Raw genomic sequence first — 22,844 nt, 5'->3', positions numbered from 1 at the left:
GGCAATACAAACAAGTAACTAAAGAGACTGCCAATGGGAATGGAGAAGCATAGCTATAGCTAACAAACTGCTCCTCCATTTGAAGCTTTTAAACCTGTTTGCAACACTATGGAGGAAATTTTCAAAGGAGTTATGCATGTAAATGTAACATAGCAATTTTCAAAAGCCATTTACTTGAGTAAAGTGCACTTAAGTGGACCAATTCAATGGCACATATTATAGCAATTTTAAAAAGACCAGTTATTTGAGTAAAATCCAGGTTTACTCAAATAAATGCTTTTTAAAATTAGGCCTTTAATGTGAACAGTTTGTAAATAATGTATACTATGAGGATAATTTTCAAAAGGGGGAAAGCCGACAGTCACTCAGCAGTGCATGGTTCGGAGAAATGTATCCTTGAAGGATACTAATGAAACAGGAGAATTAGGGCATCCTAACAGAGAGGTTCCATTAAAAGCAAACATAGTTCATATGTCTATATGTAATAAATCACCAAAGCTAATGATTTCCGAATTATCCCAAACAACTGAAAAGCAGTTTGTTAAAACAAGCAAAAACCACACTTTGAAATGTCTGTATGCCAATGCCAGAAGTCTAAGAAGTAAGATGGGAGAGTTAGAGTGTATAGCAGCAAATGATGAGATTGATATAAATGGCATCACAGAGACTTGGTGGAAGGAGGATAACCAATGGGACAGTGCTATATCAGGGTACAAAATTATATCACAATGATAGAGAGGATCAACTTGGTGGGGTTGTGGCACTTTATGTCCGGGAGGGTATAGAGTCCAATAGGATAAAGATCATACAAGAGAGTAAATGCTCAGTAGAATCTATATTTATTTATTTATTTGTTTTTATATACCGGTGTTCAATTTTACATATCACATCGGTTTACATTCAAACAAAAATGCAGGAAGCCAGGCGATTCCTTTGTCTAATACATTGAACATTTATAATATGGAAATTGTTAACAAGGGGTATAAAAAGAACTTGGAGATGGTTAACACTACGGGTTATATGGTGGCTGTGAAGGACCTGAACATGTATACCCTGGAGGAGAGGAGATACGATACAGACTTTTGAATACCTGAAAGGAATTAATAATGCACAGGAAGCAAACATTTTCCAGTGGATAAAAAGCTGTAGAACTAGGGATCATGATATGAGATTCTGAGGAGGGTAGACTCAGGAACAAAGTCAGGAAGTCTTTCTTTATGGAAAGAGTGCTGGATTTATATACTTTTTATATTTATATTCCGCCTTTCAGCACTTCAAAGCAGATTACATTCAGGTACTGTAGGTATTTCCCTATCTACAAAATGGTTACAATCTAAGGGCCTGATTTACCTTTATCCCATTCTGTGTGTGTCATGGGGAAAAAGTTTGTAAATGAAGCACTGTTTGTATCTGAGGCAGTGGAGAGTGAGGAGATTTGACCAGATCACAAGGAACAGCAGTGGGATTTGAACTCTCGCTTCTATGGTTTGCAACCCACTGCTCTAATCATTGATACTACTCCTATGCTTCTAGAAATGCTCTCCCAGAAGAGGTAGTGAAGACTAGAACAGTAATGGGACGTCAAACGAGCATGGGGTAAACACAGAGGATCCTTTGTGGCTAAAGGATAGAAATGGGGTAATCTGTTAACTGGGGTAACCTGCATGGAGCAGCAGTTACTACTCAAAGCGAAGGCAGGGGGTAATCTGCACAGAGCAGGAGTTACTACTCTTAAAAAAAGAAAAAAAAACATTTGGGTTTTTTCTGCCAATACTTATTATTTTACTATGTTACTATATTTCTATGAGGAAGTGGTTCCTTTGGCAACAATAATTCTAAGCACTCTCAGAACATTTGGACAGTCCAGGTGATTCAGTAAGGAGAAGCAGACAGAAACAACTGCTAACAATGTAGGGCATGATCTCTTATAAATTCAGTAAATGCAACTATGTGCACATACAATTTGTGTCTGATTTTTATGACAGAGCTGCAGGTTTTGTACTGGGTTTCAGAATCACGATTCCACTTGCTGGCTGGCTTCCTTTTGGTGGATCTTGCTGTCCATGAAACTCGTAGGCTTGATCCAGTTGTTATATATTGCCAGAGTATTTAGAATGTGCCGGGCAAGTTTCGCCTTGGCTACAATTATTTATCTATGGGGCAATTTTTGAAACAGCCCATGTAATTGCAAAATGCATGAGTGCTTTTACCAGTAGACTTTGCTTTTGTTTTTTCTGTGAATACTTTTTCTCTTCAAAGTAATGCGCATAGTTTTGAAAATGAAAACTATGTACACTATTGTCTCCCCAGACCTAACTGCACCTCTGAGCCCACCTACTTTTTCTGCAGGATAAAGAATATGCATTGTTGATTCCTGTGAGTATCTTTACCTGAAGAATGGGTGACCAAGTTTTGGACAGCCAATTTACTTGGTCTTTTGAAAATTGCCCTCCCAAAAACCAACTGCTCATAAAGCATGCTTGATTGACTTCTCAGACTTTTTGTTAGCTGTAGTGACTTATTCAACTGCAAACATTTTCTGTGTGTGTGCAACCTACTTACCAAGACATCTTGTCCAGAAGGATCACAGTTGTGAGGCCCGGTGGTGGACAGTACTTCCATCAACTCAACTCGGGTTTCATCAGTGTGCTTAGTTACAGGGCTTGCAGGGTCATTCATCAAATTGCATTAGGGCCTTATGATGCGATAATAGGCTTTTACGCATGTTATATTGCGTGATACATGTGGTATTTTGCATGGCCCCGTTCAGATACCCTCCCCTATTACAATTACCTGCTTTGCATGCGATTTGCATGCATGAATAACGCAAATCCAATTAAAAAAGTTCATTATTAGGCAATTCAATGCAAATATGTCATCGCTCTTGAATGAGAAGGTGGTCGGCTGCAATAAAATAACAATACCTCCTTAGTTAGCATTAGATGTGCGGTGGAGGCCTGGGACCCTAATGCATTTCCCAAGGCTCCTGCCGTACATTTAAAGTGGCAGGGAAAAAAAGAGAAAAAAATGCAGCCAAACAGGGAGGTTGAGCGGGGGTCATTGGTGACCCTCATTTCAACCCAGGGCCGCCGGTTGAGATGGCCTCAATTCCCCCAAAATAAAAATAAAGTTTACAGTATGTATGCAGAGGTGGCGGCCCCCCTCCCCCCTTGTGGCCTGAGTCTGATCCCCGGACCTTACCCCCGTCACATGGCTGGGGCAAGGTGAGGTTAGTGCGATTTTGGAAACTGGAACCAACCAGGATGGGTGTGAGGGGTGGGGGACTGTCACCACGCACATAGTGTAAACTTTATTCTTATTTTAGAGGAGTCAGGGCCGCCTCAACCGGTAGCCCTGGGTTGAAACAGGGGTCAGCCATGACCCCTGCTCAACTTCCCTGATTGGCCGAGGTTTTTTTTGGGGGGGCAACCAGAGGCCCTTTAAGATGATGGCGGTCCCGTGAGATTGGGGCAGCCATCACCTTAAAGAGCTGCTTACCATGGTATTTTGTGTTGTGGTATTTGGCCGCAACACAAAAGAATGTGCCATCAAGCTGCAATGTGTTTTTGGGGGAGGGGGCCCCACTTTCACAGTGACACCTGCTCGCAATAGTGGGACCCCCCTCCTGTGAAAAAAACATAGTGTTTTGATAAATCTAGGCCTTAATATGTAGACAAAAAGGAAGTAGAACTGTGGAGCAGGGGTGAGTAGAGGGGGTAGGGGGGAATGGAGGGAGCGAGGCCAGGGATGGGTGTGAACTGTGAGAGAGGGTGGGGCCAGGGCTGACACAATCTACACACACACACACACACACACACACACACACATCCATTTATTAAGGCTGGAGCTGAAGTCTTCATTATTGGCACTGCCGCTCACAAGTGTTTGTGTGTCTGTTCTTTGTAATGCAGCCTCTGTCTCAGGATCCTCTCCTTCCCCTCCTCTTCCCTGCAGAATAGGAATGAAAGGGGCTGGATTGGACAGCAGTGGCTGTTTTCCGCTCCAGGCTCACCCCCTCCCTCTCGGGTTCTCGGTAGGCTGTGAGGGGTGGGGGGAGGGGGCTGGAGCAGAACATTCCTACTGCTCTGCCTTTTGTCTTGAGTTAGAAAAGGAGTGTTGGAACTGCATTCCAGGCCGATCCCCCCCTCCCCCCCCACCCCACCCCAAATAAAGCCCTGGTTGGTTATGAAGGAAAAAAGATTCTGTTGGGTCTTGAACCTCCTGAGTTACCAGATGGCCCTGATAAAGATGGACCTAAGCAAAGGATGAAGATTACTATTGAACCTGCTGCAGGGACCAATGGCCACACCCTGGAGGAATGGGATTGAGTCTTGGGGCTGGGAAAAATGCCACGTTCTCAGCAATTTGAGAGCTGCAAAGCTGTTCAGATCCCAGATGAGGAGATCCATGACCCTTGAAATAAGCTGCAGTGATGTACCGCATGGACCTATTGAGTCAGTGTGGAAGCAAACCTGGATATCTTGACCTTGGAACTGGACCTGTTGTCAGTACTGTGAACTGATTCTGCCTTGTTGTCCTTGGACTTGTTATAAGGTACTGTGTTAATTGTCTCTGCTTCATGCCCTGAAGGATCATAATTGTTTATATCTTAGGTTTCAACTGCCTTTCTTATCTCAAGGTGGCTGTCGTACAGGGCTCCAACTTTTATTATTTTCAGATATTGACTACTGTAATTCTTTATTAGTTTGAATTCCTAACAATAAACTACGACCGCTACAAATAGTTCAGAATGCAGCTGCAAGCATATTAACAGGGGCAAAAACGTTTGACCATATAACTCCAATATTAATATTATTACATTGGTTACCCATAAAATATTGGATTGATTATAAAGTACTTTGCCTGTTACTCAAAACAATATACGGAGAGCAAACAGAATGGTTAGACACAGCAATTCATTTACATACACCTCAATGTAATCTTAGATCGACAAATAAAGGGCTATTAACGGTTCCATCAATACGCACTGCACACTTGAATGAGGTTAGCGGGCCCTAAAATATGGAACTCACTACAACTGAACTACGATTACAAGGTAATTAAAAAACTTAAAAAAAAGAATTAAAGACCTGGTTATTTACAAAAGCCTATCAGGAAAAGGAGCAGGAATAATAACACTACTGGCATGGAGATGACTCAACAACTAGGAAGCAAACTTTGACAAGGAAAGCATTAATACCAGTGAGGCTTTTATTTGAACAATTCTTATATTCTTGTTTTACTCCTATTTTTATTTTTTTTAACTAATTTTATAATGGTTGAGCTTATTTTAACTATTTTATACTGTTAACTTATTTTTTAATGAATTATTGTATTTGATTTTAGGTCTTTGATATTTATAATTTTATTTCACCAGTATTATGTGTTTCATTTAATGTTTTATATTTTGTTAGCCGTTGTGATAGAATACTGAACGACGGTATATAAAGCCAATAAATAAGTAATAAGTAAATACCCCTAAAGGTGAAGATAAACCTGTGTGCTGATGTGTTAATCCCTGCTGTCTAAGAATAAATTTTGTGCTGAACCAACAAGAGCAACTCTGGCCATGAACCTGACCGTGGTTCAATGTGGGAAACAGTGACATCAACCTATCAAACAGGACATGGTTTCCAAATCATTCTGTGAAATCAGGCAAGATAACAAACAAGGAAAGAAGCACTGCAGAAGAAAATCCTTTTATATGCAATGGATAATGAGAGTCCAGTCCTGCTTGTGAGTAGACACGTAGAACTGCAGCAGATAACTTGCTTGACAATTAGTCAGAGTCCTACAGAGGCTTCCTATGTCACTGTTTGTCCATACTCCTCAGCAGTTTTACAGCGCTCCATGACTTTATTATGAACTAACTACAAGTTACATTAAACTGAAGATCTTCTGCTACTCATAACAATAGATCACTTGTTCAGAATAGAAAGCATTTTACTCCTTTGGAATATAGTGAAAGGCAGCAGGGTTTTAGGAAGTACTCATTATACAAGGATGTTTACTGTAAGAAGCAACAGGACAGGCTCTGTGCGGTCTAATTAACTTGAACCGATTGATCCAGGGTGCTTTTAAATTATGGATTTGCTACACTCAAAAGGCGATCAGCTAGCACATCTTCACTTGCCTTCGGTCTTCCAGGGCTACAAACAGGCCAGAAGAGCATATGCAAAGCATATTAGCATGTAAATGAACCAAATTATATGCAAATTAGTCTTATACATAGGCAGTGTAGATAGAATGAAAACCTGACCTTACCATGGCCCTTGAGGACTGGAGACAAATATCACTGAATTAGTTAATTGTATTAGAGATGAGTGATTGGGCAGGTCCATGTGGAAGCTAGCAGAGACGCAGAGTCTGTCTCTGTTATGTACCACTCTCCCCAGGAGGCTCATATATTCCTCATATAAGCCTTAAAGTACTACACCATCTAGTGATGTGCATTTATAATATTTAGGACAAACCCACATGGTTTAACACTGTTGGTTTTTTATAGTTTGTGTCTGCCACACACTTCTAAGCCAGAGTACTTACTTTATTCCTATAGAATAACTGTATGCATGTCTAATTCTCTATCTCGATGTCTGAATTTTCCGAGCTTGACTGAGAGGAGACCTTGCTATCTATACTCTTTTGTGTGTGCAGTGACACCAACTCACGGACGTGTCATTATTTTTCCCTCCCATTACAAGAAAAAAAAATAATTCTACATTGACAAACGGAGGACTAGCCTTCTCCCATTTAAGAGGATTATTAAATTGCAGCCTGTATGCTGTGCCTTGGAGCTCCCTTCTCCCACTCGTTTTGCAGGTCACAGCCGGAGATTTGACAGAGACACATTGACCTCCAGCCATCCTCTCCCATGGAGAGCAGCAGAGCTCACCAAGAAGTGACAGCAGGCAGCAGCTGAGCCCCTCCTTTTCACTTCCTCACCGCAAACAGCAGAGCTAATTAACCAAAGCCATGCAGCATGGGGGGCAGAGATGTGCCAGTCAGGTTCTGCAAGGGAGCAGCCATCTGTGCTGGCTCCCAGCCAAGGGAATGGACCCGAGCAGAGTCCTGCCAGCATCTTGCTCTCTTGCCTTCTGTGCCAGGCTTGTGCTTGCTGTATTTGCGTACGTTTAAAATGGTTTACTTTCTCTGTTTCTGCCAGATACGCGGACGATTGACAGAGATCTACAAATTCATCAGGGTGAGTGTGTGAGAGCGTGAACAGTTATCTGGTTTTAGAAAGGTTGGCCACAGATCTAAAACTGTGATGCAATTATATTCTTCACTGGAGGTGGGGAGAGAGTGAGCCTGCTGCTAACATACAGATTTGTGACGCAGACTTGAACACAAAATGATTTTACTTGCACAACTGTGCACACAGCCTGGTTATTTCTCCCAACCAGCAGGTGGAAAAGCATCCACCCCTGCTCCCCCCCCCCCCCCAAAAAAAAACCCCAAAAAACTATTCTTTAATTCTTTTCTGCCTTCTCTGAGTTCTGGACAACATTTCTTTCTGGTTGTCCTATGTAAAACTATTTTTACTTTTTCCTCTCATGTTTTCTTTTACAAGTAAGTCTGATAAATCGCGTTCTTAGTGGAAGAATATGTTCTCCGTGTGGTCTCAATGGACACTGCAACTTGCAGACATATTTTATGTAAGCTGGAGGTTTAAAAAAAAAAAAAAGCCATGCAGAACAAAATATCACTTGTTTGAACTCCCATCTCCTCTCCCCCGCCATGATGACCTTAACTCTCCCTTGCTTTGGCTGCCTGCTTTCCCTTCCTCTCCCTGCCAGCAGCTTTCTCTAATCTCACAACTGCTGCCTCTTCTGCCCACTCTTTCTTCCTTGCAATGGTCACCTTAACTAGGTTTCACTGCTATCCTATTTCTTTCCTGCTCAATGTATGTGAGGGAGTGGTACAGAAAACTCCCTCAGACAACCTTAAAGGACCGGGTACAGCTGTGCAGCCCAGTCCTCCTTAAGGTTGAGACCCACAAGAAATCCTGTGTGAAGGGTAGGAGCCTGACCCCAGAGTATAAGACCTCAGGGTCTAGAAGGATTAGAGAGACCATGGGAAGCAGCGAGAGACACACACTCACACCATACTCCAGAACCTGTTATGTCTAAAGGTGAGCTGCACTACATGTTTTGACCTGGAGTTAAGATGACCTGCACTGAGCTGCACTAAATGATTTTGACCTGGAGTTAAGGTAACTTGCACTGCACGTTTTGAGACTTGAAGTCAAGTTGTGCTGCCTTTTTTTGTTTCTGTGTGTTTTTCCACTGTAAATAACTTGCACTGAAGGAACAGCCAGAGTCTATGTCCTTTTTCCTCTGACTGTTCTCACCCACTACGCTCGAGTTACCACATGTACTGTTTAAAATTTGATTCTAACTTTTATGCTGCTGGTTTCTCATTTTTATAATCAATTCTGAGAAAACAGAAGTATATAGAACATGAAGGCATATTTTCTCTTCTTAATGCAATGCTGCACACCCTACTTGATCTCTATTTTTATTCTCTTTTCTCTGCTGCCAAGCATTGTCTCTGCTTGCCTCATTCTTTCTTAAATTCAGATACCATTTTTGTCTCCACTCTTCCATGTGCCTGCCACCTTTTCTGTGAAGAAATATATATGTCCTTAGGTCTAAGTTCAAAGGGCCTGTGGAACAGACTCTGCGCCATTTTGTTAGTGCTCCTTGGTGTGGTTAGAAATAAAAAGTGGAGGCCAGCCTGATAGCCTAGGAAGGGGAGGAGCAGTCTAGTGATTAGGGCAGGGGGTTGATACGGGAGGAAGTCAGCATTGAAATCCTACTTCTCCCACTGACTCTCCTGGTAGCCTTTGGGAGGCCATGTCTCACTCCATTACCTCTGGGTGCAAACCTATAGATTGTAAGCCCTCTGGGGCAGGGAAATACCTACTGTACCTAAATGTAGCTCATCCTAGATTTGGAATGGCGAACAATTAAATCTAAAATCCAGATGAGGTGGCTCTTCATCATCCCAAGCTTAAGAAGCAGAGGCTGGCTTTGGGATTTGAGCCCAGGTCTCCTGCACAGTACTGCCATTGAACCACAAGACTGGCTGGCCCTCCTTCACTCTTTCTTAACTATAATTGCGTGTGATCATACCGTAATTTATAGTAAGAGAGACTGCAATCACACATATAGTGCATCCATACTATACAATTTTCCATGATACCAAGTGGCAAGAAAAATGAGAAAACGCAGTAATGTACAGCACTGTGTATTCTATATTGAGTCAGTTTTATGTTTTGACAGCTTCTCATATTTTGCTGACAACTATAATGTAAGTGAGACAAACACGCTATTGTGTAGTCCCTTGCCAAACATTCATTGCTTCCTGGTGCAGGTTTAACAGCTCTGTCAAACATACTATAGGCCAGCCCAGTGCGTCTCTCATATTATTTACCATACAAAATGTGTATACAAGCTTAAAATTCCTTGAGCAGTTTTTGCAAACATATAATCCTATAAAATAATTCATAATAGAGGAGAACACACGTAGGGTTCAGTTTGAACTTTGAGTCTTTGGGAGGGTATCTACTTTATATATCTCTGCTGTCTGTATCAGTATGAAACTCAACAAGATATGTTCCATATTCTGATTCTCCAAGTTTTCTTTTACATGCAGACCCACCACAGAGATGAAGTACCATAAATTATCCATTTCTTTTGTCTTTAGAACTCTGACTTATATTGATTTTTTCTAACATGTCTCCAGTGAAGTGCAGGGTTTTCCTGTAATCAAAATACACCATTGGGGGGGAGGGGGGCGTGGCTATGACAGCAGGCGAATTTTGCACTCTTGAGATAAAGTTTTCAGTTTATTCGAGATTGGATTATATTCTGGTTTCTGAATCCTGTTTTGAATTGTTGAGTTCATGTGAAATGTCTGATGTCCCGTTTTCTGATCACTCTCTAGTTGCATGTAAGCTTACTTTCGCTGCTAAGGGTGGAGTCCGTCCTCCTTGGAGGATGTATCCTCTCCTTTACCACACTATAGACTTTGCTAAATCTTTGTACACAAAATGAGAGGAGTATTGGGAATTGAATTTCTCACAGGATGTGTCTGCCCTTACTTTTTGGAACTCTGCCAAAGCTATACTCCCTGGCCACATTTTGGCCTACAAAATTAGTAAAAGCTGCACAAAAAGGATTGGCTCTAAGCAAACACATAACTTCTTTGAATTGCACCCACATTGCTCACATGACAGACGAGTCTAAGCGTCAGCTGACAGCAGCTCGTCATGTACTGGGTGCCCTTATGGTCTCCAAGGCATGGTAATCTTTGTTATACCATTGGTTTAAATTACATCAATGGGGTAATAAATCGGGTAGGCTGCTGACTCCTCAAAAATGTGGGCCCTAGAACTTTTGTCCCTCACCTACGATTCCAGGATGAGGACCATATCAGCACTGAGAAAGTCCTTCGAGTTTTCCAAGATTTTTTTCATATCCTCTACTCAAGTGAATTGCCGGATCTCTCTAGCAGTCAGAATTTTTTCATGGGATAACACTCCCCAGATTATCCTCAGTAGAACGTTTGAAGCTGACTAACCCTATTACGTTAGGGGACATCCAGTCGGTGGTGAAAAATCTTGCCCTGGGAAACCTCCTTGGCAAACATATTCAAGACCATTCTCACTCTGTCATTATGTACCCCCACAAGAGATGATGGGCTACTTGTGGGACTAGATTCAGAGAGAGCATTCAACAGAGTGGAATGGTCATATATTTGGTGGGTACTAGTGCAGTTTAATTTTGGTGATCAGTTTATTTGTTGGGTACAGACCTTATATGCTTTGCCCAGTGCTCAAATTTCAGTCAGTGGGGCACTATCCTCCTGTTTCCCTCAGGGAAGAGGAACGCATCAAGGCTGCCTTCTTTCTCCTTTATTGTATGTATTAGCAATTGAGCCTGCCTTCTTTCTCAGGTCTGTCTATTGGCAGGAGATCGATTAAGTTGAGCATGTTTGCAGACGACATCCTTCTATTTATCGCTAACCCGTAAGAATGTTTAGCTGATCATATGAGGGGTTTAATCTCTAAGATTTATATACTATTGAATGGTAATTTAAGGGACAAACCCACCCACATAAGAGCTTGGGAACAGGATTTGGGAAAATCGCCCTCAACTGAGGAATGGCTAACTATTTTTCAATCAATTAAAACAGCCTCGATATCCTCCCTGCTACTAGAAAACAGCTATAAGCTGCTATTTAGATGATATTATACTCCAGAAAAGCTCCACAAGATTTCCCCTCAATTGAGTGACTTGTGTTGGCGGGGTTGCTCCTCTTCAGGATCATTTCTCCACATGTGGTGGGAATGTCCGTATGTACAGTGCTTATGGCAGCAGGTATCTACTATATTACATACAATTCTGAAAAGCTCCATCAATCTGCCAAAGGAAACAGCATTATTGAACTTTTCAGCTCTGGCTGTAACTTCAACTACCCAATCTCTAATTCAGTCACTGGTCTTACTGCAACTCTTTGCTGCTGGGGCTTCCTGTTAGGGTTCTTTCTTCTCTGATTGGTCTCTAGTCTTGGTTTTCAGGATCATGTCTCTCTAGTCTTGGTTTTCAGGATCATGTCTTGGTTTTCAGGATCATATCTTCAGTGGCTTTCCATTGCTTTTAGGGCTAAGTTCAAGGTTTTATGCTTGATTTTTACAGGCCTTCATGGTGTGGGTCCTAGCTACTGTATTTGCAGGATTGATTGTGTACCTACATTTCTGCTCATATTTTGAGATTAAAAAAAAAAAGTACAGCCTGTCTGTGTGTACCCTCTTCAAAAGATTATAAATTGGTTTGCACTAGGGCTTGGGCTTTTACTGTTGTGCATCCTGTCTGCGCTCGGCCCGCGCCTGGGCCTGCTCACCTCACCAAATCTTCCACGGGTCCCGGGTCGTCCTCCCCTGCTTCAGCGGTGAGCGTAGCTAGGCCTTGGCGTCCTGCAGCGGCGGTCACCAGGCCTTCCACTTCCAGCCAGGCCTCATGGCAGGGCTCGGCGTCCTCCGTGGCGTCGGCCCCGCCCCTAGGCATGGACCGCTCGGCTCCTTAAAGGGCCAGGGGCGGATCCCAGCTCCGCAGCACGCCCTGATTGAACGCTGCTCAAAAGGAAGTGCCTGCCTGTACTTCCTTGCCTTGGCAATCGGGTCGATCACGCTGTGATTTCTAGTTTGCCTCTGCATTTCCAATATTTGTTCCAGTCTCGTTACAGTTCTGTTCCTTCGTCTCCCCAGGTAGTACCTCTCGGACTGTCTTCTCAGTACTGACCTCTGCCTGTTCCTGACTACGTTGATCGCTGCCTGGAACCGATCTTTGCCTGTTTCCTCGACCACGTCTGCACGCTGCCTGGAACCAACCTCTGCCTGACCTCTGACCATGTCTGACTGCTGCCTGGAACTTGACCCCTGCTTTGGCTGACTACCCACGGACTGACCACTGGTATTGACCCCTGCTTTGGCTGACTACTCTACCTTGACTCTGGCCTTGATCCTTGCCATACATTCAGAGACTCTTTTCTGGCCTTCTCTGGCACTCTGGACCTCTAGCCTGAACATCGACCGTGCACCCTTGATCATGGTGCACCATGATCTTTCTCTCAAGGAGATCCTGCGAGGCCCACCTAAGACCAGGTGGCCCGGGTAACCAAGGGCTCAACCTGAGGGAACCCCGGGTTGCTAGTGATGAAGCTCCAGCTGGCCCCTGTCTTCTCTTGTGCTCTGCTTCCTGGTGGCAGGCGCTATCTGGGTCCGACCAGGGAGCCTACCAATCCTGCACTAGGCCAAGGGTCCACCTCCCGGCGCAACATTTACCCGTGCGGCCCCTTTTTTTTTATGAAACTCCCTTCCTTCTGAGCTCCAACTTGAGAGCAGCTTGCTGCTGTTTCGTAAAATTGTGAAAGCTTATTTCTTTACTCAGGTTTTTCTGTGATGTTGCATTCTTTTACTGTTGTCTTATTTTAATTTTCTGGATAGAAATGATTGCTAACTTTCATTTATACTGTATCTTTTAGTGTTTTTATTTCTAAATTTTTATTGTTGTTCATTGCCTAGAGCTTTTTGTTAGGTGATTCATCAAATATGAATAAATACATAAATAAATGCTACATGCAAATGTGAGAAGTTTGGTTTTCTCTGTCCAACAGAGCCTTTTTTTTCTGCCTCCATCATCTTCAAGTGGTTTAATTTGTTGCGTTTTACACCTATGCAGCCTGATCTGTAACTATGAGACCTGCAGTAGATTAGTCTCACCTTGGGTATAATTTTTGTATAATTATGGATCCTAAGAAATGTTTTGTTTTTTTTTATATATATATAAAGAACTGAACATACAGAAATAGAAACCAAGATATGATGCTCTTTATGGTTACAAAATGGCAAGTTGCTCTGAGTTGAATTCAAAAGTCTGCTTTTCTTTATATACATTTTTCTAGCATTTCATCAGTTGCCTACATCCTCTACGTTCTTTCATGACATATGGAATCAATCCCCATACAGAGTTTCAGATGTGTACTGTAGATAGGTAATCTTAACCTGCTAAAGACTGTATACAGATTTCTTAGAACTGAAAACTCCTCTATCTAGTATCTAAGGGGGATGAGAACATTCAGGAATGAGCGTAAGTCAAACATTGAAAAGTCGTTAAGCCTGTCCTTCAACTTTTTATTAAATATTTTTGCCACCATGTTAAAGTTTTTAATTTATATTCCTTACACTAAGATTCTTATTCATGAGTTTAAAGGTGTAAGTTCTAACACCGTTTTACTTGCTACTATGCATGATAGATGGAATATAGCAACTATTAGCATTTCTTGTGTAATTACTTCTGCAAATTGTTGCAACCATGATTCATAAAAATCATTGATTTTTATGAATGACCATTTTTTTTTCTTGCAAAACTGACTTCCCCCTCTCTCCATGCATCCATACATATGTACAGCAGTGCACACATACACATGTGTACACAATATCGCTTATACACATGTTTGAAATATGAGAAAGTAGTGGATTCTTGGAATCACCTGCCAGTAAAAATAGTAGTAAAGAAAATGACAAAATTCAAATATACCTGGGATCAGATACACAGAGGGAGGTAGTAGGGGTGGGGAATAGGTTTGGGTTTAGGTATGGAAACACTCATGCCCATCTACCTAGAATGGTAGAGGGCCAAACAATGGCAGAAGACAAAACTTCTGTACTTTGAGCTGTGGACCAGTTGTGTTAAGCTTCCAAGAAGAGGCGGCAAGGTTAAGCAGCATGGAGCAACAGCAGGGATTTTGTACATTCTCAGATATAATTGAGAGGAGATGGCAAATTGCCTAGTATGGCAAGCGAGATGACTTGGCTGCGTTCTCCAGTTAGCTGCAAAAAGGATAAGGAGCAGTCTCCTGCAGGCAGTCAATTTGGTGTAGCTGGCAGCTGAGAAAGCTCCTTAGCAGGGAGGATAGCTGTAAGGGCAAAGGAAGGCAATAACCAGAGCTCCAGAAGGTAAGGAAAACGGAGTGGCTTAATTCACTGTGGGGGTAATTTACAAAAGGATTTACACACTCAAAATTGGGTTTTGCACATGTACATGCACTTTATGTGTGTAAGTGGGATTTTGAAAATTGCTACAACACATTCTATTGAATTGTCTATGGGTAATATATGTGTAAATGTGCTTTACCGCGTGTAAGTGCGCTCTTCCAAATTGAAATGGAGGTTACATTTATGCACGTAACTCCTTTGAAAATTACCTCCTCTGTTTTTCTTTTCTTTAATCCATCTCTGCTTCTGCCTCCTAACTTCATTCAAGGCCAGTATAACAGATATACATGGGAAAAAATGATCTTCCAGATGTACAGTGCTGCAAGATGATGAATAAGCGAACAAATGGAATGTGCAAAATTTTAATTTTGTTTTCACATGCTTTTAAGACAAAAATAAGTTCATTGCCCGTCAACAGCTATATACTATAATTCTTTATTAGTGCTTTGTGCCTGCTTATGTTATCGTGTGCAGGCTCTGAGTCCGGTTAACAGCACTAAGTCTTCCCTCTGCCCCAAACCAAAACAGCTGCTTTTATAGTCAATAAATCACCAGAAATGGAAACTGAAAATTCACCTTGCGGATTTGCAGAAAGACATTTGTCCTGATTCCGCTTCCTGTCTCCTCAGTTTGAGCTGCCTCTGCCCCCAGCAGCATCAGCAGATTTCAAGCACACGGCGGCCTCAGAGCTTCCATTTAATCTTGACAAGTAAAGGTATGCAACATGCAGGGCCTAATTCCAAATTAAGTCCAAGTTTGTGGAACTTTGGTTTTCAAATTGAAAATAATTTTCTCATTTTATAAATCAAAATAAGACTCCAATTTGTAAAGGAGATGAACAGTTATTAAGTTGATTCCATCCACATCCTGTTCCAGGAGGTAAGAGATCTGTAAGGAGAATGACTGAAGCTCTGAACAGAGGTAAATGATACAGGGAGCTGGGGGGAGGGGGAGGGGGAGAAGGGCAGGAAAAGGTTAGGAAAATGCTGACGCCAGGACACGATACTGCTCATCAAAGCAGAGTTTGTAGATGGAACAAAATCATTTTCTGTCCTTTGAACAGCTGAACTGTGTAAAAATAAATGTTTACATTAGGGGAAGGAAGGGCTCTGAGTCTATAGGATTGCAGAAAATGTACCTGGCATAGGTGAACTCCTTGTTTAAACTCTTATTTCCTTCTTTGTAAATGTTTACATCTATATTTATATGCCTGATGTGCATATTTTTTCACAGCTTCTTTGGAATTAGCACTTATTTATTTTAACTTTTTATTTTTTTTGCAATGTGACAGCTTCACAGAAGTATAAAAGAACTTTTGAAGTATGCACAGAAACACATATCTCATCTGTCGACCAACATTTCTTACAGTAAATTCAAGAAAAAACAGAAAAGGATACTTAGAAACAGCAACAGTTATCATTTCTATCGGGGAGCAATTATCCGTTAATAAAGTTAGTTCACTGTTTTTCAGCTTACTATAGGTTAGCTTTTCTATCAGCTATCTCATGGACACATCTGTGCCAAAGATATTTTTTTAAAGAGGGGGGTGCCACGACTTCCACATTGGAACAATAATTCACCTTGCTATGTGCACCGATTCACCACTTGCTTCCTGTATTTATCAATTGTCTGTTCTCCCCACCAGGTGTAAATTCTACAGGCTCTTCCACCATGCGACTGACCATTCATCTCACTCATTCCCAGAATAATGCCACGCATTTGGATTACCACCAGCCATGAATGTATGATCCTTCCCCACCCCATTCACTTCAACACAGTCTAGATGAGCCAGGAAAGAATCTGGAATAGAAAAGGGGACATCTATATGTATAGTGCATTAATATAATCGACAAACTCGGCCTTATGGCTACACATTTTATTTATTTATTAGTTTTTATATATTGGTATTCAATTTGGAATATCACATCGATTGTGTTCAAGAAGTAGGGACTTCCTGTTTTACATTATAACATCAATATGATCTTATTTAACATTGTAAATAATTCTTATATAACATTGTAACTTTACACTTTATTAAATTCTTACTAGGAGATTAAACCTGAAACAGTGACGGCAGTACGTCCTAAGTAGAGTCTTGTTATTATGACTTTAACATTAATTCTTGGAAAGGATGTTGTATGGATCATTTACGACAGTACGTCTTGTTGAGTGTCTTGTTGTATAATACGAGAATATTGAGATGTAACTTATATGTCCTTACCTAGTGTCTTTTTGTATGGTAGCATCGGAAGTGGGTATTAGGTGGTTGTTGTGAAAGCTTTTTGGAAAAGCCATGTTTTATGTTTTGTTTTGAAGGTTTGCGTTGTTGATTCTAGCCTCAGATGTAATGGTAAGATATTCCAGAGAGAGGGTCCGGCCACAGACAGAGCGCGTTCTCTTATTGTGGTCAGGTGGATTATTTTTGGAGAGGGGATTGGGATGAGACCAGTGTTGTTGGAGCGGAGGTTCCTTTTTGGGTTGGAGAAGTAGAAGGATGTGTTCATCCAGTTAAACTTGTCAGTGTAGAGAGCTTTGTGGATGAGGGTGAGGACTTTATAATGAATTCTGAATTGAATGGGTAACCAGTGTAGGTTTTTGAGGATAGGTGAGATGTGGTCCGATCTTCTGCTGTTTGTGAGTAGTCTTGCTGCTGCATTTTGGAGTAGCTGCAGCGGTCTGAGAGTGGTTGTTGGGAGGCCAAGCAGGAGGGCGTTACAATAGTCTAATTTGGAGAATAACAGTGCTTGGAGGACCGTTCGGAAGTCATGGGTGTATAGTAGAGGTTTGATTCTCTCTAGGATTTGTAGTTTGAAGAATCCGTCTTGTAATATTGTGTTAATATGCTTTTTGTCGTTTAGGTCTTCGTCGCGGATAATGCCAAGGTCTTTGGCTGTGGAAACTATTAGCTTCTTTGTTTCAGGTGCTGTGCAGTTTTGCATGCTTAATGTGGTGTGATTGTTTTTTTCTAAGTGTATAATCTCGTGTTTTTTTTATGGTTGAGGGAGAGTGACATTTGCGAGAGTAGTTGGGTTATCTTTTGCAGGTGTATGTTCCAGAGTTTTACGGTGGCTTCCAGAGTTTCATTCAGTGGGAGCAGGATTTGAACATCATCTGCGATTATGTAATACGATAGTCCTAGTTCGGATAAGAGGGTGCAGAGGGGGAGGATGTAGATATTGAAGAGGGTGGATGAGAGGGAAGAGTGTGGAAGGGGGATTGGTTTGGATTCTGATGAGTTCATTTTGACTTTATAGGATCTGTCTGAGAGGTATGATTTGAACCAATTAAGTGTGGAGTTGCATAGGCCGATATCCTTCAGTCTGGTTAAGAGGATTTCATGGTTGACGGTGTCGAATGCTGCCGAGATGTCTAGTAGGATCAGTAGGTAGAAGTGACCACTATCAAGACATTTGAGGACGGTGTCAGTGAGGGTGAGGAGTAGAGTTTCCATGCTGTAGTCCTTTCTGAATCCGTGTTGTGCTGGTGATAGTATGTTCTGGGTTTCCAGGTGTTCGGTGAGTTGTCAGTTGACGATTTCTTTCAAGGATCTTGGCAATAAATGGAAGGTTTGATATGGGTCTATAGTTTGATGGGTCAGATTTGTCAAGTTAAGGTTTTTTGAGGGTAGGATTGATGATGGCGCATTTGAGTCTGTCCGTAAAGATGCCGTGTTCGAGGGAGAGATTGACTATACCTGATATAGTTTTGGCGATGGTGTTAGGGATTTGTTTTATGAGTTTTATTGGGATGGGGTCAAGGGGGTGCACTGCGGGATTAAGGTTTTTGATGATTAGTTCAATTTTGGTAGATGCAACTGTTTTAAAATGAGACCATGTAGTAGTGATTGGGTAAGGTAGATTAGTAATTGTTTTGTTTTTGGTCAGGTTTGTTGTGATTATTTTATCAATTTTGTCCTTAAAGTATTGGGCGAGATCATCACAGGTGGTCCTGGAGGTTTCGTGGGAGGGTGCATTGTCTGTAGGTTGCGTAAAGTCTGCAACATATGCAAATAGTGCTTTAGGATTGAATTGATAATTGTGAATCTTTTTGGTATAGTATTGACGCTTGGCTTTTTCTGTGTCAGGTTTGTAGATGAATAGAATGGTTCTGTATTTATCTTTGAGCTGGGAGCTTGGGTCTTTTCTCCATTTCTTTTCGGTTTGTCTTAGTAGTCGGTTGATGTTTTTTAGCTCTGGGGTATACCAGGGGGCTTTGTATTTGGGGGTTGTGGTAATTTTCTTTTTGATGGTTGGACACTTGGTTTTTGCTACTTGTGAATTAATTGAGATCCAGGAATTTATTGCAGAGTTTGCATCATTCATATTTATAGTTTTCAGTGTGTCTGGTAATATTTCATTTAGGTCGTGGGTGGAGCATAGCTTTGTAAATTTGATGTATTTGTTGTGATTGTTATTCATTATGCCTCGTTGTTTCAGATGTAGGTTGGATTGGATGAGATTGTGGTCTGACCAGGGGATAGGAGAGACCTTGGGTGGTGCATTCTGTGAGATCTGGTCATTGATAAAGATCAGGTCTAGAGTGTGTCCAGTCTTGTGGGTAGGGGTGTTTATTATTTGTGTGAAGCCAAGTGCTGTCATTATATTTTGCAGGAGTTCACAGTTGGGTGAAAGGGGTGTTTTATCCATGTGTAGATTAAAGTCACCTAATACGATTGCGGGGGTGTCCATGCTGATGTTAGATGTGATGGTTTCAATTAGTGCTGATAGGTTGTGTTGTAGTGCACCAGGCGGGGCATAGAGTAGTAGGATTTGTAGGTGTTTAGCTTTGAATAGACATATTTCAATAGGGGGAGGTAGATTGGTGGTATAGATTTTGAGTTTGAGTTTTTTTAATGCCATGAGTAGGAGGCTGCCTCCTTTTCTTTTCGGTCTGGGTATGGAGAAAATGTCGTAGGTTGATTTGGGTAGCTGGTTGATGAGGGCAATGTCCGAGTTTTTGAACCAGGATTCTGTCAGACAGAATACATCAGGGCGAGTATCAACTAGGAGGTCGTGAATTATAGGTATCTTTTTTAGAGACATATTGTGCATTGAGTAGGAGGAGAGTTACTGTTGTGAAGGCTGTGAGTTGAGTGATTGGTCTGGTGGGTATAGTGATGAGCCTGCGTGGATAGGTCATGTAGTTTGGGTGTACATTTTTATAACTCCAGGTCTGGTGGGTTGCCGTGGAGTCCTCCCTGCATTCCATGTTGAGGGATGTATGTGAGACTAAGGTGTGGTATGGGTCGAAGGGAGGGCATAGGTGGTGAGTGCCTTAGTTCATAGGGCTTGCGGAGTGGGTCCGTTTGGTCAGAGGTCTGTCATGCAGCAGAGGGGGGGCATAGGAGAGGCAGACCTGTGTCTGGTTTCTCTTTTCAGAAGGATGTGGCGGTGCCCTGTTAATCACACGGGGGAGCACAAAGGGGTGCACTAAGGGGCAGGCTCCTTGGTCTCGCTCCTTAGGCACGCGACGCCTGGGAGAATGGCCGGCGTTTTAGAGGGCTGTCGGGTCGATGTCGCGGTGGGGGCGGTCTTCAGGGGGCAGTCCTCGGCGGCGGCTCCTGCTCCTGACCCCGATGAGTCTACGCCGGCCGCATGGAGCGTCGGCGGTCGGGTGCGGTGGGGGGCGGGCCTCAGATGCAGGCCTCGGTGGTCGTCTGCAGGCCCCAGCGGTCGGATGCAGGCCTCCGGCGTTGCAGGTAAGTGAAGGGACTTGCCTGGGAGGACGGCTGGCATTTTAAAGGGCCATAGGTAACATATCAAAATCTTGTGCACTGCCTTGCCTTGCATTTCTTCTGTGCCCTCTTGTCCAGTTGCATCCCTAGGTCACCATTCCATTGGGCTACCAGTGAGAGTGTGGGCTCCAGCTCCATTTGACTTAACCACGTGGCTTTATATAAAACTTGTAGTACCCTTACAGCTGAATCTGGAGTTCAGGAAGATTCCAAGCTTCATTATTTATTAAAACTTTTTATAGACCACTCAAACCAAACATACTAGGTGGTTTACAATTAAAAGATATAGCTTTCTTGAGACAAAACAAATTACAATACAAACATAAAATTGTAATCAGGTTACATTCAGTAGCATAAAATATAACGCCTCAAATAATTTCACATTCTAAGACATACATTATACAGGGAGATGATCTGCAAAAAGTAATATCAATATTTACTTTTGCAAGTAGTGATATTTTTATTATAAATTAATTGAAAATGCTATGTAGCCTGCTTTTTATTTTCTAGAAATATACTTAGAGGTAAATTTTAAGACTCACGTGTGGGCGCACATGTGTGCTCGTTTGCCAGTGTGCACACATGGATGTGGTGATTTTATAACATATGCATGCATGCCATAAAATTAGTTATACATGTGTACGACTTTATATTGATGCGTGCAAGTGCACACAAATGCCACCTCGAGCGCATAAGTGGGGGGAATCTTTTAGTAGCTAAGCGCACCAACGCAATTGCCCTTTACCCCAGTCCGCTCCAGTAAAGGAAAGGACTTCCTAATCCCCCTAGCTAGCTTGCCTTCCTCTTACCCTATTAACCCTGACCCTTAAAACCCCACTGACGTGCCTGTTTTTTTTTTGTTATATGACTTACACACTGTCCATAGCAGAAGTTACATGGTAGGGGACCCCAGCACACGCTTGTGCATGTAAATACTTAAGCACTGAATTCATGCTTCAGACACGGCCCGCCCTTGCCCTGCCCAGGCCACGCCCTCATCACGCCCCTTTTTTCAGAAAATGGGAGATATGTGCGTGGTCGTGGGCCTTTTAAAATCCGCGTGTTGTGTGCGGGTCCGAGACACGCGTATCTCCTGGTTTTGGTGCTCATAAGACTCTTAAAATCCACCAGTTAATTGGTTGTATAATACCTTGAGCACAAATGATAAAATCTCTCTTCCGTTGTCTTAGTAACTAAGGTGACTGGATATTTTGGTTGCAAAGGAGTGGACCAGAAACCAAGGCTTAAGCTAACACCTTATCTGTGATGTTACTGGTTTTCTAAGTGTTTTGTACTGAGTTCAGGATGTCCTGAGTAAATCCTTCTCACTGCAGTTGTCAATCCTGTCCTGGAGGCACACCTACCGATCTGGGGTTCAGTGTATCCATCAGAAACATGCTCGGGATTCATCTGCATGCACTGGAGACCCAGCATATGCATGTGTTGGGGCCCCCAAAATAGGGACTGGTCAATGGATAGCCTCTTGGAGAAACTCTGGTAGGGATTCAATGGCGTCTACTTTTGAGGCTGAGTGATGTGCACCATTGCAGAGATTTATCAAGTTCATTTGTATATCTTGTTAAGGGAGTATTTGAGAGAGAGCCAATAGGGCATGTACTTAGGCTTATATAAATTAGTGCTCATTGGAATTTGAAACAGACAAGAGGAGAGTTTGGCGGAAAGTTGGAGTGAAATCAGGGGGGGGGGGAATTTCTTCCGCCTTCCCTTAAGCTAGTGACCAGGGTCCAGCAGGACCATGGCCTCAGGAGATGCAGAATATGCTTCTGGGCAGCGCTACTAGGCCACCTGGGAGGAATCATGGATTTTACGTTTGGGGATCCCATTCCTCTGACCAAGGAAGAAGATGTAAAAGGGTTTGTGAGTACTAAAAGTTGTTTATTTGTTTTAGTTTTCTGAAAAGGATGGATAAGCGCCTAGTCCTTGTTCTAAAGGGTAAGAAGAGAAAGGAGCTGATGGTATGCTAAAAGGGATTCATGGAAGAAGTGTGTTTTGCTGCTGTTGTCGCTGCTACTAATGCTGCAAGAAACCTGTGATCCCTGAGAAAACAGTGAGTTTTATGAGTTTTGCTCTGACTACTGCTAACACCAAAACTGTGAATTAATTTTTGTTTGAAGATACCATTTTTTAAAATTTAAATCACTTATTTTCTGCTTATATTGGATCCGCCCTACTAAGCAGAGTACAGTAGAATAGATTTAATAGTACAATAAACTAAGGTAACACATTAAAAACCAATAGATGGCTTGTCCTTACATCAGCACTGGGAACTATCACCCGTTATCAGTCTTAAACCATCATGAATGCCTGAAACAGCAGATTCTTCCATTTGTTTTTGGAACAGAGCGATTATTATCTAAACTCATTTCCTGGTTTCGCTTAAATGAGAAGCTTTCAATGGGGGGAATCAATACAATAATAACCCCTTTTCTCGGGTCCACAGGGTTCGAATAGGATTATAAGAAACTTAAACAGATAAATGGGACCATCAAGCTTTAAAGCCTTGAAAACCATTAAGAGAATCTTAAATTT

This window comes from Rhinatrema bivittatum, chromosome 4, assembly GCF_901001135.1.
Source record: "Rhinatrema bivittatum chromosome 4, aRhiBiv1.1, whole genome shotgun sequence".
NCBI classification, from domain to species: Eukaryota; Metazoa; Chordata; class Amphibia; order Gymnophiona; family Rhinatrematidae; genus Rhinatrema; species Rhinatrema bivittatum.
This window is presented reverse-complemented; position numbering follows the sequence as displayed.